Source organism: Canis lupus, chromosome 31 (genome assembly GCF_048164855.1).
Source record: "Canis lupus baileyi chromosome 31, mCanLup2.hap1, whole genome shotgun sequence".
Classification (NCBI taxonomy): domain Eukaryota; kingdom Metazoa; phylum Chordata; class Mammalia; order Carnivora; family Canidae; genus Canis; species Canis lupus.
In genome coordinates, this window is record NC_132868.1 from 24,346,341 (window position 1) to 24,365,884 (window position 19,544).

General features: G+C 35.5%; 1 long non-coding RNA gene across 1 annotated transcript in view; it reads left to right on the top strand.

Moving 5' to 3' along the window:
- Positions 1–19,235, top strand: part of LOC140622480 (uncharacterized) — a 48,540-nt gene extending 29,305 nt beyond the window's left edge. The window contains exons 3-4 of the long non-coding RNA XR_012022243.1: positions 17,616–17,676; positions 19,095–19,235. This is a non-coding gene — a long non-coding RNA (uncharacterized lncRNA). The remainder of the gene's footprint in view (positions 1–17,615; positions 17,677–19,094) is intronic.
- Positions 19,236–19,544: the final 309 nt, after the last annotated feature.

Consider the following 19,544-nt stretch of genomic DNA (forward strand, 5'->3'; position numbering starts at 1 on the left):
AGGAAATAAGTAATCTCTACATCACTGTATGGTTGTGAGATGCATTCATTAAAACATGTAAAGCTTTTGGATCAGTGACTCATCTGCAATAAAGCAGTTAATAAAATGTTGCAACTTTTAATTCATTTTAATTTTTTATTTCAATTTGGAATTGTCAAAGATAGATATTTTGTATAATTCGGATTTTCTCCCTCTTCTTTCTTTCTCCTTCCTTCCTTCCTTCCTTCCTTCCTTCCTTCCTTCCTTCCTTCCTTCCTTCCTTCCTTTCTTCCTTCTTTCCTTCCTTCCTTCATTTCTGTCATTCATCTTTCTTTTCTTTTGCCTCTGTTGGCTCCTACTTTTCTAGGTAGGTGTTTTAGGAGGCCTGCTCCTCATTTACTGCATACCTTGGGTCAATCTGAGTTGATGAAGCAGGCCACAGGCCAGGGGGCTTGCTGAGCCTCTCTAGTGTCTAGGCTATGCTCATTGTAAGCTCCCTTGAGCAACAGAGAGTGCCAGACATGGATTTCATTAATCCTACCATCAGTAGGTCTGAATTCATTGCAACTAATACAATACCTTTTTCTCTAACTATGCCAACATTTTCTTGACACCGTGTTTGACCTCCTGTTATTTCTCAACAAAAGCTGGCAAGCACGACCCGGCAGTGAAGTAAAACAGCCCAGCGGGCCACAAACTGCTGAGTGCATCCATGCTGAAATGAACAGCACATTCCAAAGAGATCCACAGCAGCTCAGAAGAAAAGTAAAAAAGAAAGAAAAATAAAAAAGAAAGAATGCAGAATCACTTAGAGGAGAGATTAATCCCCTAGGCCACCAGACTTCCATGTTTATCTTCCCTTCATTGAAAACCAGGGTAACTTCTATCCTAGAACCCATGACCATTCAGATTCTAGTGCTGTATTTTGCAGTGTCATTCTCAACTGTCCCCATCAGACTTTATCCTCACACACACACACAAAATCAGATATGTCCTCCTGATGGGACAAGTTTCGAAGACCTTTGAAATTTCTACCAGCAACACCAAAAGGAAAAGCAGCATGTCATATGATGAGTAGGTTTAGTTATAGCTCAGATTTGGGATGAATCGCATAGGGAAGACTTCTACATGGTATATAAATATGTGAGGAAAGGTGAACTTGTTTAGTTTCAAAGGCTTTAACTTTTAACTTTTCCCTCATGGCTTTTGTGAGAAATTGGTACATTAAACTAATTTCCCTGTTCTATATCTAACCCTGATGGAATCTTCATTTTCTTGGCTAAAATCCAGATCTTCCTTGAACCCCTTCCTAGCAAGCTGATATAAGAAATGTTAGCAGAAGGGCAAATCACTGAGACAAACACTCTGGAAGGTCCATACAGTCATTCAACACAGTTATTGAACAGCTGTATATTCCAGTAACTGTGATAGGCCCTGAGCCAAAAGAAGATGAATAATGTTAGGAACTTGCCTGTTCTCAGAGACTCACACTCTAATAGGATAATAGACATTGCATAAGTGAATCTTTACAAACTGTCAGAATTGCCTTAATGAAAATACTTAGCATCTCATGGAAGAGATAATCAGTAGATGTAGTTTAATTGGAAAAGCACAAAAAAATGTTTCTTTAAGGAAAAGGCTGCATCTGGTTGCAATCTGTAGGAAAATATAAGAAGGTCTAAAAACTGAAATGCCCTGTGGAGTTATTAATAAGTTCTTCAATGATAGTGTCTGTTTGTTTTCAAATAAAGTTAGCTGAAAAGATGAAGTAGTTAAATGGTATTGAGTACTTAATCTTCTCAAGGATTAGAGGCATTTTTTTTTGCTATTTATTAAACTACCAAAAATTAACTGCTACTTATTCCTAGATCTCCAGAGGCCAAAATTTTATTCCAAAATCTAATACTTCATGGTATTTGCTCAGGGCTATTAGCATAGAATCCCACATACAGTGGATACTAACAAATATCTGAATGATTGTGAGAACCAGTTAGAAAGGCTTGCACAAATCTAGGAATATAAATTAAAAGTAAGAACATATGTATGTTGAGATAGGAAGAGCAGAGGGAAGAGGAATGATCAGTCAATAGATGATAGGGTTCAAAAAAGAAGTTTTCTTGGGAACTAACCCTGAATCTGACCATTCATTTGCCTGTACTCTCTAGTCAGTGAAGGAAGTGCACTCTCTAGTCAGTGAAGGAAAATCTGGGTATCTGGTCCTTGTTCCTCTTATGAATACAAACTATTCACAAATGCCTACAGTGAGCATTAAAAGAGGAAAAATTGAGGCCTTGAATGAAATGTGAAAATATGATGTTCACAATAAAATACTATCTTCTCCACAATGACTATATGAACACAATATGTCATCAGGGGTTCGTGAAAATGACAAAAATGAGCATTGTTATAACCCATATCTGGGAGACTAGATTTCTAGCAATGGACCTTGGTCAAATAACTTAATTTCCAGAAGTGATTGGTCATCTCTGATTAGACAATCTAATCCTTGAATTATTTTTATTATTTTTATGTGAAATTTCTCAATTCTTGCCACATCATTTGATAGAGATTTTATCAATTCTCTTTACATATGTGGAAATTAAGACTCAGTGTGTTTACTTATTCAAAGTTATCTTAGCAGAAAAATTATAAAAACAGACCTCAAACATTTATCCTTTCATTCCAAATTTTATGTGCATTTCAGTACCTTGTGCATCCTCTGAGAATACAATTACATACATATATATATAATTATATATATATATATTTGAAAGTGTTTGATAAATGGTAAGATGTTGCATACACATGAGGTACTACTTAATCATTAAAGAGCCCATTAATTGGTTAATTAATGTATTTATTCTTTTGTTCTTTTAATGAACCCTTTCTGAATACCTATTGAATGTTTTCATCACTGTCCTAAATGCTAGGGGAATATGAGGAACTACTTTTATATCTAGATCTAGAGCAGATATTTCTTTGTCTTATATTGGCAGACTGATCTAGAAAATAATCTTTTGCAAGGCAATCATTCTAGAACTATTACTTTTATAATTTGCTGTAGCACAAAAGGACATTAGTATTTCAGACACTAGATTTTAGCCACTGAAATCACTCAGTTGTTGGCTTATAAGTGTCTCCTTATTTCACTGTTATGCTTGTACCATTGAAATAAAAGTAGATCACTGTACACTGGTGTGCACTGACCTGGCTAGTTATATACACATGTAAATGCCAGCTTTTTCAATGGAGTGGTTTCAAGATAAGCAGCAAACATTTATATTCTTCTAAAGTATTGTTCCAAAAATGTCAGCATTGATTCACAAAAATAAGAAGGCTATCTGAGTTAGGAGCTTTGCTTTATTACTCATGACTATAAATAACTATAACTTCACCATCTAGTGCGTTTGGAATACTAGAGTCTGTTGAAGGTCTCCAAGTGAAGACATTCATTTTTGGGGACACCTGGGTGGCTCCGCGGTTTAGCGCCACCTTCAGCCCAGGGCCTGATCCTGGAGATCCGGAATCGAGTCCCACCTCAGGCTCCCAGCATGGAGCCTTCTTCTGTCTCTGCCTGTGTCTCTGCCTCTCTCTCTCTCTCTCTCTCTGCGTCTCTCATGAATAAATAAAGTCTTTAAAAAAATAAAAAAAGAGACATTCATTTTTGTACGAAGAGGAAAGTTTTTTCATTCAATAAAATCTGAGACAGAATTTTTAAATAACAAGCAAATTGTGGGCTGGATCAGCATTTTGTAATAATTATTAGCTTTACATTTGGACTCAATTCTCAAGTATATTTAATGATTTACAAATGATCTGAATTAGTTGTCAATTTTAAGTTAAACAGCCTTATTTTACAGTCAAAGCAAGCGTTCACAGAAAAGAAATATTAATTTCAATTATATGGTGAAGTAGACACTTGTAGCTCTTTGTTTATATACTTTGTTTACCAGTTTAATTTTCTAAGTACTTTCAGATATTTTTCCATTAAAATAAATTACAGATGCCTATTCAGGTAGATTAAATTATAGGACATTGCGAATATTAGGCCATATTTGTTCAATAGAAATGGAAATTTCAGCTTAATACATGGTCCTGCTGATGAGAGCAACCTTAGTTATGCCAGCTTCTCCATATCTTATATGAAAACATTTTTTGCTAATGGAGCCACTTAAAATGAAATTAATTAAAGAGGTTTTAAAAGCACTCTTTCCTTTTATTCATTTAATGAAATCAATGTTCCTCTATTCTCAAGTGTTCTTATCAAACTGCTATAAGAACTAGTTCTTCCAACTAAACTATGCAAAAAAATTTTTTGAAGGGAGATTTATGCTGAGGAGACAATACTGATTTCCTCAAAATGTAGAGATGGGGAAAGGCACAAGAAGAAGACTATTCTAAATTGTTAAATATGATAGATAAAATGCCAAATTGTGAAAGCAAAAGACATATTTGAATACTTACATTTATTAAAATACAGTATTTTGGCCATGGTGTCAAAAGGGAGATGAATCTCCAAAACTCTGATAATCATTAAAAAATAAGCTTAGTTTCTCAGAAGAGGTCATCAATTAGTAGTATTTGCTTTTTAAGACCTAGTCACAATCAGTTTTGCTAATTTCACATAGAAAAGCTGTTTTGAAGTTGGCAATATATCTCATCCTTGCAATAATTATTGCTTTTCTCTTGTGACCATATGACCTCATGGTGCTCTAACTTGGCCTTGGTAAGTTAGGTTCCAAAGAGTTCCAAACTTGAATTAACAATTTCTCTGTCTTCTTCCACCCACCTTATTTCTGGCAGCATAGACTATTTTATCTTAGATAACTCAGGCTTGATATAATGGGTAATGTTCATCAACTAAAATGCAAGGTAATGGACCAGTGTTGGCAAAGGTGATCTGTGACCAGACTGTTCTGATCTTTTATAGTACTGTCTGCTGACCTATTTGGCAAGTTGAATTCACTCTTCTCATTCATGTGTAACTGGGAGCACTTAAACATTAAAGGATTGGAACTTCTTTCCCTCTCATCTCTTGACCTAGGTTAAACCTGCTGTTATATCTTGGTCCAGGATGAGGAGAATATGTAGTATATACATATGTGCAAATGCATGAATGTGTGTGTGTGTGTGTGCATGCACATGTATGCTCATAGTGGCGCACATTGCAAGTGATGATCTATTAAAAACATACTAAGTTTTGTGTTTCATGTGCCCACACAGTATAAGTGTAAAATATATGTAAATGAGGATCAACAAGTTAACGTAGAATGTCAATAGCTATCCATTGTCTCGGCAGATAATTATCATTTATAAACCCTCTTTCTGTACTTCGAATGTCTTGCCTTTTCTCTTAAAATATGCATAATGATATCTTGAGTACACATAATGAAATGGATCCTAAATGTGTTGGGTCAAAGATGAGCAGAGAGTAGATAAAGATAAGTGATTCAAGACTTATACTTTAGGAAGAACCGTGAATCATGGTATAATACACTGTTAAAATGGCTTCTGGATGCTGGAAAGAAATGATACTCTGCACAGAAGTAAAGTAGAAATGCCAGAAACACTAAGGGAAATGGTGAAGGAATGATTCATTGGGTGGGCATGCTATAGTGGATTTACTAAGTGAGACAAGAAAACACAATAGCTGAGTGTGTTACAAATGAGCCCCCATGACTCTGTTTACCAAAGGCATTAGCAATGCACTGATGAGAATGAAACTAGCACATTTGAAATACTCAGTGATGGCCATCGTCCCTCATCCAGCATAGATGGTAAGAGATGTTAAGAATTTGGCTCACTGATAGCAATGGGGATGAGATACTCTTAGGAGAAGCCAGATGATAGCAAGGTTGAAGTCATGATGGTAATGAGTGCTCATGCCAGTGAGTAGCCCAAGAACTAGGTAGATGACTCAAAGGACAGAGTGTTTCTCTGGGAAATATAGGTAGTCAGCCAACAAGGGCACAAGCAGTCACTCCAATAAAATATTCAGATCCTTTGCCCAGTTTCCAATCTGAGACAGTTCTCAAACCCCATTAATTGATTAATGGAGAGGCTGTGTCCCCTATGAGGAATGATTTTGAACATCATAGCATGTATATATAATTATAATTCCCCCAATCTCTCAAAGGACTTACAGCTATTTAATCAGATAAACATACACTGTTAAAATGTGAATGCTGTAACATTTTGAGAACCATGGAACACAGTTCAAGTCAATGTTAACACTTGGAAGCCTGAATCATTTTCATGGCCCTGCTGTTAAGATAGCTTTGTCTGAGGACTTGATAATAATGGAGTTTTGGCCCAGGGTTAGCTGACATTAAGTCTTATGGGCTCACAGACAACCCAGAAATTATTTCTCTGGTCTTGGAATGGACATGTTTGAATGCAAAATTTCTAATCCAGAAATTATTTCTCTAGTCTTGGAACAGACATATTTGGTTCTCAGAAGCACATATTGATTTCTTGGATTGTAGGACCAGAGCTATTGAAGTAAGGAAAGTAAAGTGGAAATCTCTGATTCTGTCCCCAACCCCACTCCTAGGCAAGATAGACACCAGAAAAACAAACAACAACAACAACAACAACAAAACCAAACCCTATTGGCATGAACATGAGCAATGAAGATCTTCTTATTACCAGTTAACCCCCACCCACAAAAACCTACCATGGAAGAAGCCCCATGGGCCTGTAGTGCAACACAATGGGCTCCCAAATGGAACAGTCTTGCTGGTGGGGCTTGAGGCCATGCATACATAAACCTGCCAACATGGTCTTCATCAACAGAAACCTGATTCAGCTCTAGCTGTTGCTTACTATAAACCTGCCACCAACAGAGACCAATTTGGAGCAGGAACTCTTTTCAAGGAGACCAATTAGTTACTTGGTTTCAAGATGACTACATTGGACCACTTTCATCCCAAAAAGGCACCAATTCATTTTGACTGTGGTAGATACACAGTAAAATTAGAGGCCTGCCTTCTAGTCCTCAGGGCCTACTAATCTTACTCTGTGTCTCCCTCAGTCAAAACGAGTTGCCTATTGAGGCAAATGGATCTGAGTAGTTTCAAAAAGCACATCAGAAAGATTGCTGTAGCTGATGCATCCCCCAAAATCTCTTTCAGGATCAAGGCAGCCATCCCTCAGTTCTCCAGAAATTGATTTCAGCTGAAGGAAGCTATCCTACCCAAGGTTAATCTTATTTCTAAGGTCAGGATACAAAAATTCACCTTCTTACTTCAATTTTAAAGGCCCATCTCAGCTCTGGAGCTCCCCTGGCTGAGGACACTGTTTGGACCACAATATAATTATTTTTTTTGCTCTTTTCCAAGACTTGCACATATTTTTCTTACAGGTGTTGCTCCTGAGAACATGCTCATGAATGCATGTTCTTGTATGCAAACCTCTGTATTAGAATCTATTTCTTGAAGTCACTGACTTATAGTACGAGTTTACACAAACTATAAGTGACACTTGAATTTGAACTCAGACTTCCAGACTTTTACTGCAGTATTTTTTTTCCTTTACATCATATTGCTAAATTCTGTCAATATGGTTTTTTAAAAATCTGTGATATTGTAGAGTATTATATAAGTTATATATTTATACATTGTGTCCCAAACTAGAATATAAGCTTCTTGGGGACAATGGTATGTGCCATGGGTATATTTATTCCCTAAATTGAGCAAATTTAGTGTCTTATATTAAGCACTCAATTAACATTTTATTTGTTCCATGAATAACTTTTGAATAGCTATCATAATAGATAAATATTTTCAAGTTCATTTGAAAATTATGATTATAGTGAATTAACATTCAAGTACTTTATGTGAATTGCAGTGTACTAGAGAAGTTGTTAAGAATTGATGCCATTCTTAGGAGTTTCCTCTCTGTTATTGCCACCAATACAAGGGTATGCATATAACTCCCTATTTTTCTAATTCCTCTTCATTGCCCACTACATTTATTGCTATCTTTATCTTCCTAAAATATTATTGTGAGTGAATAATTCCCTTTCTCAAAAGCCTGCATGAATCTCTGTTTTCTAAAGGGTAAGTCTAAACCTAGTAAAATTTTTCTAGTTGAATCAGAGGCTCTCTAAACTTTATTACCACTTAATTTCCCAGTTTTATTCACCATCATTTTATTTGTGTGCCCTGAATTTCTTCCCTGCATGATATTATTCTCACTGTTTCTTTTCCTCTCAAATGTTCTTTCAATTTCAAATTTTAACAATCCTTCAAGGCCTGGATGAAATGCCACTTCCCCATCCTTATTTATACTCTTCCAATAACTACTTCACTCAAAGTAGAAGTAATTAATCTCTTTCTGTGGTTAGTGTCCATACCATTATTTTTTCTCTTATGGGATGTGCTATTTTAAAACATGTTTATTAAACATATTTGTATTTGTCTTATCACCCAACCTCACTGTTTTTTCTTTTCCGTCTCAATACATAGCCTGGTATGTGGTGCTAAGTAATTTTTATTGAGTGAATGAGATACAGATGAATGTTGGCAATATAATAGCTGAGTGATCAGCCATGAAAAGTAGTTGTCTCCCTTAAGATATATATGTTAAGTGTATTTAATGACACTTAGATGATAAATATGTAAACAATGAGGGAAGACTTCAGAAATAGAAAGGATTTCAACAAAAACAGAGAAGGGAGATACTTGGGAAAGCAAAGACATTGGCACAAAATTGGACCTTGCTTCTTGCCGAAATTTGATACTAAATTCAGTGGTAAAACTGAGAAAATATAGCATAATATGTTTTCATAAATTCACTGCCTTGTTTAGTATGACATTAAGATTAGATAATTCTAATGTATATACTGGAATTATCTATTTGTAACTTCTCTTGTGTATATATATTTGTGTTATGATCTCTTCAATGTGTCATTCAAATTTGCTTGTTTTCCAAACATCAGTATTTTTAAATAGGCTATGGCAGGTCTTTGATAGTAATCTTCAGCTGTTATTTTGGCGATAGTAGCTTACTTTTCTTTGCCTGATTGGGGGAACGTTGATGTTGAGAATTATTTAGTACCTTGCTATATACTTCATTTGGATGTGTTAGAAATACAATGGAAAAAAATTACTCCTTTCTTATGCCTTTTGACAGTTGGGATGCAATTTCAGGGGTCCGTTTCAGCACCTTGGTCAGAGCAATAGGATTAAGAACATTTTTATTTCTACAAGTTGACTTCAACAGGGCAATTATTGTTTCTCTATACCAATAAACACATATGCAAAAATTATTTGCAAAAGTATGTAACATCTTACTATAATCATTCTATAAGTATCCACTAAAGCCTTCAGGCAACTTTACATTAATAAACATCTTTGTAAAAAACCAATCATAGTCCTCAGGATGGAAACAATCCCATGAAGATGATCTATTCCAAAATTCCTACCTCCTTTTGTATATGAACAAGTACTTCTACTGAAGTTACTTTTAAGTATACAATTTTACATAAAAAAGAAAAGAAACAATACTTTGATTTTTTTTTCTTTTAGTAAATTATACACATCTGTGTGTAGAAAGAAAGAGGAGAGGGATACAGGAATGTACATAGTGGTTTCAGAATTGTGCTTGTTTTTTTCTTATTTTTGTTTTCTGTTATTTCTCTTATAAGCATGTGTCATTTTAAGAATAATACACGTTTTTGATAAAAAAAATAAATCATTAGCTTACTGTCACAATGCTAAGGTGAAACAAGAGCCTTATCAGTGATCATAGATTTAAGTAAGTTATATACCTCATGGGTCTAACTTATTGATAGCCACAGTGACAAGAAAGGTAAAGAAACCAAACTAAGAGCATGATGATATGGTTGAGAATGACTCAAAGCAATTTGGTTGACCATCCTTCCAAATCACAAAGTCCTTGTCCATTTCTAAATTATCGACTTTCTGTTTATACTTGTAATAGGAGCTATATACAGTTGTTCTAAATGGTTTTGAAAATATCTTCCATTTCTCATAATTTGTACTTCCAAGCTTTCATATTCTATGCTGATGCTTTTCTTTATAGATCGTGAAAGTGATAATGATAATTAATATTTCTGTGTACTTACTATGTGTCAGAAGCAATTTTAAATATTTCAATATTATCCATTTACTACTTGCCTCAAAACTTTGAGTTAAGCACTATTATACTGCCAATATTATAAATGATCCAAAGTCCTGAAAAGCTTAAGTAATGTGCCTAAAGTCACACAACTGTTAAGAAGAAAATGATAATCCATTCTAAATTGTGAAGAAATCAGCCTTTTTGAAACTTACCAATTAATAGTTTTAATAGGTTCTAGACATTATGTGAAGATTGTTTTAACTGGCCTTAGGAGAATTGGAGACTCGATGCTCAAAAAAAGTCATTCAATATGTCAATATTTCTCAGTGTTGATTATAGTAGATCCCCAAAAGCCTATTGATCAGATTACAAAAATCCATGGGATAATAAAGATACACTGAACATTTTCTTAGTTCTTCTAGATTTAAGAAAGTTAATGCTATTTTATGGAGAATAATATGCTTTTTATTTCATATTTTCTGCACACTGTGTCTCTAGATAAGCTGAGTCATCGGTCTCTGGCTTGGTAGAAGGTCCAAACTGTCATAGTAATAATACAAAAGGAAAAATAGTGTTGGAATTCAGCTTTGATTTTAAAAATGATATTGCAGAAAGATCATAAGATTGACAGCCACACTTTAGGGAGAAAAATTATTTCTTTGGCAGGGTTTTAGAACTTGATCATAGACAAGTTGGAAGAGAAATAAAGGGAAAGGAGAGGAAAAGTAGGTGGTCACATATTTGTTACAATCTTCTCTCTCCAACTGAAAAACCATATTAAAAGAAGAGGGTGAATGGCAACAACATAAATGACAAAGGTTTCTGCTCTAGAAGGAAATTGCATCCCAGACCCCCTCCCACACAGCAATGTAAACTTAATTCCTTTTCCTTCAAAATTTTTTCCTCAAAACACATTTTTTTAAAATCCACAAACATGTACAAATGAGTTTTTAATCACTGTACATGGAAACAATGGCTGCTTTTTAGTTTAATCAATTAACATAAGTGATATTTAAAATTTAATGAACAGTGATAGTAAATGCAATTTAGTAAATTAATAATATGAATCTTAGTAGTGGTATTATTTTATTAAAAATTATGATGAATTAAGAATACATAATTGGATAGCTAAAAGAATGATTTAAGCAATTAAAAATCAGGAATGCTTCCCTTTCATTGCTTAGAAATCATTGTCTCATCTAGGAACAAAATGGCTCAAGTATTTATTTGTTGCTTAAATATCTAATTCAGTCACATAACTTTTTTTTTTCACTTTTCATTGTATCTACTTGATTCATTGCTTTGGGAGGATGGAAATTCATCATATGTGCATCACCATGACATCTATTCATTATCTTTGGTTATTATCTCTCTTTAGCTTTTCTGTAGAATGTTTTCGTTTAGGTAGTAACAAATATAAATTTTTTTAAAAACTTCATACAAAGTTCTTTTCTCCACTTGTTTCCACCCAACACTCTATCTATCTATCTATCTATCTATCTATCTATCTATCTATCTATTTTAAAGGTTTGTTTAATTATTTGAGAGAGAGAGTGTGTGTGCACAAGTGGGGGAAGGAGCAGAGGGAGAGAGAGAAGCAGATTCCCCGCTGAGCAGGGAACCTGATGTGGGACTTTATCCCAGGACCCTGGGATCATGACTTGAGCTGAAGGCAGACCCTTAACCAACTGATCCACACAGACACCCAAAAACACTTTTAAAAAAAGATATATTTATTTGTTTTTTTATAATAAATTTATTTTTTATTGGTGTTCAATTTACCAACATACAGAATAACACCCAGTGAGATATATTTATTTGAAAGAGAGAGAGTGAATAGAGGGAAGGGCAAAAGGATAGGGAGAGAATCTCCAGCAGAGTCCTCTCTCATAGTGATGCCCAATCAGGGTTCATTGGATCTCACAAATCTAAGATCATGATCTTAGTTGAAATCAAGAGTTGGTCACTCAACCTAGGAACTCCCACCCAAACATTCTTTATTGTTGATCTCATTTCCATTTCTTGCTTTGCTATACATTTTTATTAAATTTTTCCATGTAATGAAGTTACAGTTATGTTTATGTCTTTATCTTTTAGCATATATTTCATGACTCATTTCCCTTGTGTATAAAAAGTGGAATTTAAAGTTTGTCAATGCATATGCATATATAAAAATGCAGTAAATTATCAGGGGAATGTTTATAAAACTATAATTTGATGGTAAATTAATGGTACCAGAAAACCTATTTATCAATATTTTGCATGGAAGCAATTTTTGACATTCTGTATCTTTCATCAAGCTAAAAAAATTAATAATCTGCAAGTGACAATAGTAGAGTCTTGGAGAAAAACTAATTGACATGGCCTCAGACTTTTATATATTTTTTAAGGATTTTATTTATTTATTCATGAGATAGAGAGAGAGGCAGAGACATAGGCAGAGGGAAAATCAGGCTCTCTGTGGGGAGTCCGATGCAGAACTCAATCCTAGGACTCTGGGATCAGGACCTGAGCCAAAAGCAGACGCTCAAACCCTGAGCCACCCAGGTGCCCCAACACTGCCTCAGAATTTTAGATGGGCCATAATTTTCTAAAATTTTAAGCAAATACAGAAAACACAAAAGAAAACCTCAAAACATCACATATGTAAAGTGAAGTTGAATACCCTTAAAGTAACATCACTACTCTTTACACTGTCTAATATTTTGTAGGGAAAAGAAGAAAAAGTGGGGTTGATAAGTTAATTTACTTTATTATCCACACTATGTAAGAGATTCTTTTCTTCATTCAATAATAAATTATCTCATAAAATATGGTCCTTGAAGAAAATGAGCCCAGGTCGCATCTATAATCAGATATTAATGTAGATTATTTTCAAAATTAACAACTCTTGATTAAACCTGGTACTCTTGGATCCTGACCTGAGACTAGTTTGATTATTGTCAGATGGAGAGTAAATCTCTCCATTCCTAAAACCCGTGAGTAAGGAAGAACTACAAGTGAGGCAATATGATACTACAATAAAAGGAAAGCCTAACTCCTCCAAAAGATAATGTATGTATAAAGTCGTAGTTTGGAGAGGAGGGAACAGGAGCATTTGGATCGGGGGTACAAAGGTTGGGCCAGAATGAAGGGCATGGATTGCATCTATAATCAGAAGAGCATGTAGCTTATTTTCACAAACATCCCCTCAGAACTCAAATTTTGAAACTCTTGTTAATTGACATATCTAGAGCATTTAAAATCAGAACTTAAAAAAAAAAACAAAAAACAAAAAACAAGAAACAATCAGAACTTTTAGCAAAGAAAAGAAAGTGTTAGTCCTATTGATTGACATAATTGCATTGAATTAAACTTCTAAACAATACCTGAAATTTTCATGTCCATCAGAATTTTTTGAGTGTCATTTCAATATATGAGGTCCACAACAACTGCAGATACACAAATCTGTAATAATAGACACAAGACTTTGCCTCATAAGACAACAAATACTTCATGGGCAAAATACTGGAGAATTTCTTTCTGGTCCTTCACAACTAGGAAGCTTAAATTGGGGCTTTCTTCATCCCTCTGATTCCAACATAAGGCTGGGAGCTTTCTTGCTGTTTATCTTCAAATCCTTAAAAGTGTAAATATTAGTTCATAAAGCAACTACAATTCCAAGAAATGAACTGGGAAAATATGTTTCCACAGAATATACATTCTTACGTTATAAATAAAGAAAATAAAAAGCTGTCTTCATACCTAGGTAGTTAGATATGTTACAGTATATTCATACAGTAGCCATCCTAAATATTAGTTGAAGATCATATTGCACAAAAGTTCAATAATCAGAAAAAAGTTAATATTTCATAAGAAAGGTTATAACACTACATGTATGTATATATATATATATACATATCATTTAGTGTATATAACATTTTATTACATATTTTTCAATGCATAGTTTTTTTTTTGTTTTTTGTTTTTGTTTTTGTTTTTGTTTTTTTCAATGCATAGTTTAAATGAAATGTGTATTTCTCTGTTCAACTACTTTTCACTCCCCACAACCACTTGCAAATGACTTATTGGGAGACATGAACTCATTGAAGTATTAAAATGAACTAGCTTCATTTTTCCCTTTTGCTGGTTTCAGCTTTGTGCTGAATTATCTTTTGCATTTGGGAGTAGATATCACAAGTTTTAGGTCATTTTTGTCCATGAAAGTAAGTCCAGGTGAGTTTTAAACTTTAATCTTATAACCGATTGCTCCTCTTAATGTGGAAAACTTCAAGGCACTTTAGGGAGAGTTGCTTCTGCTTTCTTCTTTTGATTTGGGTACCTATCTACATAACCAGATGAGGTTTAGCCTATCTCATTATTGCTGCTTTCCTGGATAATATGACTGGCTCTTGTCCTCTAAGTGGCAGACATCCAAATGTTGATTTTGCTATTTCAGACATATGTCTGCTTTGGTTTCAATAGAGTAAAGTTATGTCTATTGTTCCAATATTCCTTCTAGGCTAGTATTTATCACTTTAAAGAAGTCACAGCTGGACAGTAAATTGTATGATCATGCTCCCTGTGGGATATATTTATGTGGACTTTCTAGGGGAGAAGACCTTCTACACAGCTTTGGCTTAATCCCTTCTAACAACCTGCACCTTCCCCTAACTTCAGCTCATACCACCAGATGGCTACCCTAGAGTCTCTCTCTCTCTCTTTTCTTTTAAAGATTTTATTTATTTATTCATGAGAGACACAGAGAGAGAGACAGAGATTCAGGGAGAGGGAGAAGCAGGTTCCATGCAGGGAGCCCGACATGGGACTCGATTCCAGGTCTCCAGGATCAGGCCCTGGGTTGACGGTGGCGCTAAACTGCCGAGCCACCTGGGTTGCCCTGTACCCTAGAATCTCTTGCCACTCATGTCCATTGCCTAGAAGATATTTTCACCCAGCAGCTTCTGATGTGGATCTACCACAATGAATCCCTTTCCTTTGAACAACATTGGGATTCCAGTTGCTCTGCTGCCTCTTCTTTCATTCCCTGCTATGCAAGATCATACTGCTGCATGTTGCAGCCAGTGTCTATCTGAGAAGCAAAAGTTCACATTCCTTTTCTCATTGTGTCCTGTAATCTTTACATGATTCTCTTGCATAATTAGCTCCAAGGGGGAAATTCCCTTACCTTATTCTAATGGGAAAGTGCTTGTGATAAGCACTCTTATCAGTGAAGATTCCAAAAATGTAATGACTATTTCACTCTATTTTCTCACTAGTCCTCATGTTATATATGCAGTGCTTTTAAGATCTTCAAAGAAATATTAGAGTAGCCTGTTAAACAAAAAATGTGGGCTTTTTAAATGAAACTAGTCGACATGAATCAGGGACAAGTGGTATTTTCTACTACCTATATCCCTATTCCTTTGTCTGTGAAGGGTCAACCCGACTCAGTCTTAAGAAATTGAGAGCATTTTAAAATAAATCTATAAAAGTTGACACTAGTTACCATACTAATCCAATTGTAACTAAGCATGAAAGGTGATGACCAAATCAATTTTAAGGATGCAAATAATATGCCTAAGTTATTGTCCTTACCTCTTTGGATTTTATAGGTGTCACCTTACTTTTATTATTAATAGAACATGCTTAGAGTCTACAGTGTGTTTCATTGTACAGAAATTTTCACTGTATTCCAAAAGGATACTTTATTTTATAAAAATTTACCTTGCAGTTACCTGGGTTAGTCATCCTTTCTTGAATATTCCTCATATTTTGCCTGTTGAGATTTTCTTCTCCTTTTTTTCCTCCTACTTCTACCTCTACTGATGCAATTCTAACTTTTTTTTTTAATTTATTTTTTATTGGTGTTCAATTTACTAACATACAGAATAACCCCCAGTGCCCGTCAAAGGCCTCCAAGGGGGAGGGGCCCCGCAAGGAGCCGGGCTGAGGCCGGGGCGAGTGTCCCCAGGACAGGAGAGCCCCGTCCCGGAGGAGCAGGAGCTGCAATTCTAACTTTATACCCAATGAATGTCTCTGGCCTCAAGTGTTCACTGAATCCTTTCCTAGTTTCCCTCCACTACCAACTTGTAAACTCTAATACATGGGCCATGGTCCATAGAACATAAAATTGTACTTTGAACATAGTGGGAAAACAGTATTTACTGAATTGAATCAGTAGAAATATGTATAACTGATTTTTAGTGTTACATTTTATGAAGTATGAAGCTTTCCACTCAAAAATTAAATGGAAATGGACTTTTATTCTGTGTGAAGTTTGTGATAAATGGCTGAATCTTAGTTTACACATGCTCCTTTAATATTACAAGATAATCTCAAAAACTTGTGGGATAGAGCAAACATTATCTGCATTCTACAGACGGATAGTTTGACCTTTGAACAACATGGGGGTTAAGGGTACTGGCCTTCTGCACGGTTGAAAATCCATGTGTAACTTTTGACTCCTCAAAAACTTTACTAATAGCCTACTATTGCCCTGAAGTTTTACAAATAACATAGTCAATTAATACATATCATGTGTGTTATATGTATTATGTACTGTATTATTGCAATATAGTAGCTAGAGAAACAAAAATGTTATTAAGAAAATCATAAGGAGAAACACATTTTAACACTTTACTGTATTTATATTTTTAAAAATATCTGCTATAAGTGGACCTGTGAACTTTCCGCCCATGTTGTCTAAGGGTCAACTATACATTGAAACTAAGGAAGATTGAATTAATTTCTGAGGTCAAACAGCTGTAAGTGAAGGAATCCGATTTGTAGAGTAGAGTTCTTTGTTCATGACATCACTGCACTGTAAGAAAGGGGAGTGTGAATCTTTGTCTGTATTCTGATCTATTAACATGAATAAATTTGAAGAATTATCTTAGATATTAAACAATCTCCTAAGAGCTCATTCCAAAGTCCTTGAAAGGATACTATTTGCGTCCTTTTTGTTCTATTGTTGCTAGCAGGATGGTTCACAAGACGCCCCCATCCATCCTTGGTCATTTCAAAAGAAAGCAGCATATTCATTAAAACTATTGTAGAAATGTGGAGTGAGGACCCTAGGATGGGCCAGGTGAACTACTTATAATCCTTAAAAGAAGAGAAAGAGAGGCTAAGGCCCTGGCAGTATGGTGCTCCACTGCTGAAGGAGGCTGAAATTCCTGGGGTGCACACCCAGCTCTAGTAATGGCTGTGGGCTGCACTGCGCAGATGCCACTTTCCTGTTCCACCCATCACAATTCCCCTGGGGGCCAGGATGGAAGAAGAATGACTTTGTGGTTTCTGTAAGGTAGCAAATCTCAAGAGACCAAATGAAAAGAGGGGTGTTTTTTGGATTTTTGCCTGACTGTAACAAGGGGATCTGACTTCTGCTCACTCAATTAAAGGGCTTTTCCTGCTCTCAGCTTCAGAGCAACTGGGGGGCGCTGAAGAAACATTACCTTTAGAAAGCTCCTGGTTATAGATCTGAAATCCTGGGGCTCATCCCAGAGGGACTAGCCACTGGGTATTAAGAAATCACCTTGAAACACCCTTTCTATGCCTTATTATTTCAGATTACAAGCTTGGGAGAGGAGGAAAGAGAAAACCAAAAACATCTGCTGTGTCCCTGAAAAGGTATTATTTAACTCCTGATTTCCAAAGTGAGTGGATTGAATGCCCTGTGTGTGTTAGGAGTAGGATCAGCATTGTAAATATGCTTCTTTATTTTACTGTCCCTTAGAGCTGTACTTAAAAGGATTGCCGGGAAAGGGAGTAAGGACATTACTCAAACAGGTCTAAAATCTATTTCCTATACAAAAGAAGAGAGAGCCTACATGAGGATTTTTTATGAAGTGCTACATTAAGCCTTTCTATTAGCAGAAGCAATTGGAAGAGCAAGTTTTTTTATTCCCATTTCATTTATCCAACTTCTTTCATTTAAGATGCACACCATGCTTTTTTTTACCATGAATAGTCTGCTCTTCCCTTCCTACTCTTTTTACCCCAAATTTCTGCAATAATTTTCGATTTATTCACTTATCTCTTTTGAAATGATAGAGGATGAATTAGGTGTCTTGTGAACAATCCCTTTTAGCAGTGATAGGATTAAGAGACTTAGACCCAGGTGAGCCCTCCAGTGAATGTAAGTAAGCAAAGATGCCAGAGCCCCTCTATACTTCCAGACCTCTGGCTCTGAGACCTACAAAAGTTTGTAACAGAAAAGACTATAAGCCCATGTTCCCAAACATCATCATTGTGTGCTATAGTAGAAAATGAATTGGACCCAAAGTCAGTGCCAGGGTTTACCTTGGGTCTCAACTACTTAACATAACATAATCCCTAAAATATTTAGAGCCAATTTTCTCATCTGTAAAATGGGAGTCAAGATACCTACCTCTTCCTGATAAGATGTTTCCAATAGACTGTTCTGATGACAAGGGTCATTTAAAGTGAATGAGGCTTAGGTGTAGTGTTCTCCACATTGGGAAAAAAAAAATCCAGTACCCTATAAGGACGCTAAATAAAAGCCAGGTTATCCATGACTGGTAACAGGAGAATCTCCATGTAGTAGTGGGTTCCTGGACTGATATGCAAGTCTCAAGTCATTTTCTCTTGATATTAATCTTCCTCCTAGGGATGTAGGGCCTATCTAGTGAACTCAGGGAAAATCTGCCCATGATTTTCATATGCCACAGTCTGTAACTAGAATATTTAACTGAGGCCTTATTCATTTTGGGGAATTACAATGTGAAAGACAAGGAGAAGGTCACAAAACTAGAGGACATCTTATGGGACATAGTTTGCTCCTCTTCAAATTTACATTGCCTATCCCATCCTGGGTCCTGTCATGCTTTTGTGTGGCAAGTACTATCTCAACACCCTTCCAGAATCCATTCCTATTCACCAGCCTTCTTTTAGATCCCAAATCAGATTCCTGACAATATTCCTTGAGCGCCTAGATCCAGCCACAGCTGAAGCATAGACTTGTTAGTTATGAGAGCCAATTATTCCCTTGCTTTGATTAAGCATGTTTATGTTTCTCTCATTTATAGGCAAGTTTGAACACATATTTTATCCTTTATCTCCTGTGGAAGCTGGACCCAGCCTACTATCTGTTGAATAAGTACGTCAATTATTAATCTTACTATTATTTAGAAATGAAAATATATATTGTTTCTATGCATATTTGTGACATAAATGAGAAAAGAAAATATTTTGTTAGTCTGTTGTTCAATTCATTGAAAAATATTACTTTTCTTAAAAAATATTTATTTAAGAGAGGGAGTGAGCAAGAGAGAGAGCATGAGCAGGAGCACAGAGAGAGTGAGAAAACAGACTCCATGGCTGAGCAAGGAGCTGACACAGGGCTCTATCCCAGGACCCTAGGATCATGACTTTGGCCAAAGGCAGACACTTAATCGACTGAGCCACCCAGGTGCCTCTTGAAAAACATTTCTAAATAAGGGACAAAAGTAGGAATAAGTTTTTGCCATTTATTTATT